The sequence below is a fragment of the Cebus imitator genome, unplaced genomic scaffold (assembly GCF_001604975.1).
Source record: "Cebus imitator isolate Cc_AM_T3 unplaced genomic scaffold, Cebus_imitator-1.0 Scaffold254, whole genome shotgun sequence".
In the NCBI taxonomy this organism is placed as follows: domain Eukaryota; kingdom Metazoa; phylum Chordata; class Mammalia; order Primates; family Cebidae; genus Cebus; species Cebus imitator.
The window spans coordinates 1,167,267-1,169,984 of NW_016107569.1; the positions used below are offsets into that span (position 1 = coordinate 1,167,267).

At 41.1% G+C, this 2,718-nt stretch overlaps 1 protein-coding gene and 1 non-coding gene across 2 annotated transcripts in view; one reads left to right on the plus strand and one right to left on the minus strand.

Moving 5' to 3' along the window:
• The window catches only part of ABL1 (ABL proto-oncogene 1, non-receptor tyrosine kinase), a 161,061-nt gene that overhangs the window by 142,504 nt on the left and 15,839 nt on the right, over positions 1-2,718 (minus strand). The gene's annotated exons all lie outside the window — the stretch shown is intronic.
• LOC119467032 lies at positions 1,022-1,124 on the plus strand. Its single transcript, XR_005195551.1, has one exon. It is a non-coding gene; the product is annotated as a U6 spliceosomal RNA (small nuclear RNA).

Genomic DNA, 2,718 nt, shown 5'->3' on the forward strand with positions numbered 1-2,718 from the left:
AAAAAAAAAAAAAAAAAAAAAAAAAAAACTTTTTTTAACTTTACGCATTCTCAGGAGATACTCTTTGCAGCCTAAGATGCTGCAGAATCACCAATAAAACAATAAATTACCGGGGCTGGGTGTGGTGGCTCACACCAGTAATCCCAGCACTTTGGGAGGCCGAGGCAGGTGGATCACAAGGTCAAGAGTTCAAGACCAGCCTGGCCAAGATGGTGAAACCCTGCCTCTACTAAAAATACAAAAAAAAAATGGCTGGGCACGGTGTCAGGTGCCTGTAATCCTAGTTACTCGGGAGACTGAGGCAGGAGAATTGTTTGAACTTGGGGGGCAGAGGTTGTAGTAAGCCAAGATTGCACCACTACATTCCAGCTTGGGCGACAGAGTGTAACTCTATCTCAAAAAAACAAAACAAAATAATAAATTACTATATGATACTGAAGAAGTAGAAAGTACAAACATTTATGCTGAATCTATTCACTACCACAGCAAATCTGGGATTGTTTGACTAAACTCTTGATACTGGGTTGGCTGCCTCTCTTTCTTTCTCTTAAAAGCGAACATGCCAAAACTAAATTCTATTCAAGTGAAGGTTCCAATCAGTTTAGATATTACTATAAATTAGCCCCTAGTAACTCACAATTTGTACAGGAAGTAAACCAACCCAAGACCTAACTAAGCCAAAGAACAAGCAAAACAGACAACCTCAGACTATGGCCCCATCCTCTTATTCTCATACAAGTACTTCTACTAAAAAACACTCCCCTTCTCTACTTAGCAATTCTATTTCCTGCTTTCTGCCTCTCAAGAATGAAATCTGAAGGAATTCTCTATTTTTAAGATTTCTCAATTTCATCCCTACCAATGCTAACACCAATTAACCTAGCGACACTTGAACAAGTCACACTCCTGGCGGTCATTTCCAGGAGAAAAATTAAATACACAGAGAAAATGAGTCCACCAGATTCTGTGAGAGTCCACAAGCAGCCACTGATGTAAAAAAGATGAAAAGATAAAGGGTATTGTGCTCCCTTTGGCAGCACACATGCTAAAATTGGAAGGATACAGAGATCAGCATGGCCCCTGCACAAGGATAACACGCAATGCTGGCTCCACCAGGGGTCTTTCCACTGCTTAACAAAGATGATCAGGTTGAGTAAATGCCCCCTTTCCTCCGTGGGTTCCCTGGACCCACTCCACACTGTTTATTCAGGGCCATAGCCATTTTCCCAAGCAGATGGCCAATGGTGGCCCTCAGGAATGTAAATTAGACACAAAGAGCCTATTGTGGGCTATGTTGTTCCCAGCTCTATTACCACAGACTGACACATTACCTGACACAGAACAGGCACTGAGTACTTGTTCAATGCCTGAACCTGCCAAACACTCAAGTAGATTCAACTGCATATTCGCTAAGCGGCTAGTCTGTAAAAAAAATACACTATTTGATCCATGAAAATGTATAAACATGGTCTCCACTATCAAGGGACAAATACTGAGTGTCAAGGAAAAATACAATTGGAAAGAAAAAAAAAGAGAGAAAGGCGAATTGCAAAGAAGTAGAAAGTATTTTAAAGGTCGAAAATTTGAAACAATTGACAGGAATCATTTAACCTTTATCATTTACAGAAAAAACGTCTCCTGAAATGGCTTTCTTTCATCAGTAAGAATGATTTATATTCTATTATTCATTTCTAGGATCAAAGTAACCTACAGATTTAGCACAGAGGAGAAAATCCTTATGGGTATTTCTTTTTGGGTACGGAAGTTGATAAAACCCACTCTAGAATGTATATGGAAATACAAAGGAGCAAGTCAAGACAATCTTGAAGAACAAATCTGGAGGACTTATTCTCCAGGCATTAAGATTTATTTTAAAGCTACAGTAATACAGTGTAATACTGCTGCAAGGACAAAGGCAACAAGTTAACGGGAAGGAGTTCCCCAGCAGATCCACACATATATGGATACCTGATTTACACAGCAGCAGATGTTCTTTTCAGTTAAAGAGCTAGGTCAATATGAGGAAAAAAAATGAACCTTCACCTCTACACAGAAAAAATAATTCCAGGCAAACTACAAACATGAGAGGTAAAAGAGTGAAACTTCTTTGTGACCCTAGGGTAGACACAAAGATTTCTTACACAGACCACAAAAAATGTACTAACCATAAAAGATTAAATTAGACTAAGTCAAAATTAAGGTTTATCAAAGACCCCATTAAGAGAGTGAAAAAGCAGACAGGAGTGGTGGCTCAGGCCTGTAATCTCAGCACTTTGGGAGGCCAAGGTGGGTGGATCATCTGAGATCAGGAGTTCGAGACCAGCCTGGCCAAAATGGTGAAACTGTATCTACTAAAAACACGAAAACTAGCTGGGTGTGGCGGCAGGCGCCTGTTATCGCAGCTATTCGGGAGGCTGAGGCAGGAGAATCGCTTGAACCCGGGAAGTGGAGGTTGCAGTGAGCTGAGATCAGACCACTGCACGTAGCCTGGGGCCTGGGTGACAAAGGGAGACTCTGTCTCAAAAAAAACAGAGAAAGAGAGTAAAAAAGCACAATGACTATAATTATATAAATAAATAGAGTGAAAAGGTGAACCAGAAAGTTTAAGAAGATAGTCATGGCTGGGCGCGGTGGCTCAAGCCTGTAATCCCAGCACTTTGGGAGGCCGAGGCGGGTGGATCACGAGGTCAAGAGATCGAGACCATCCTGGTCAACATG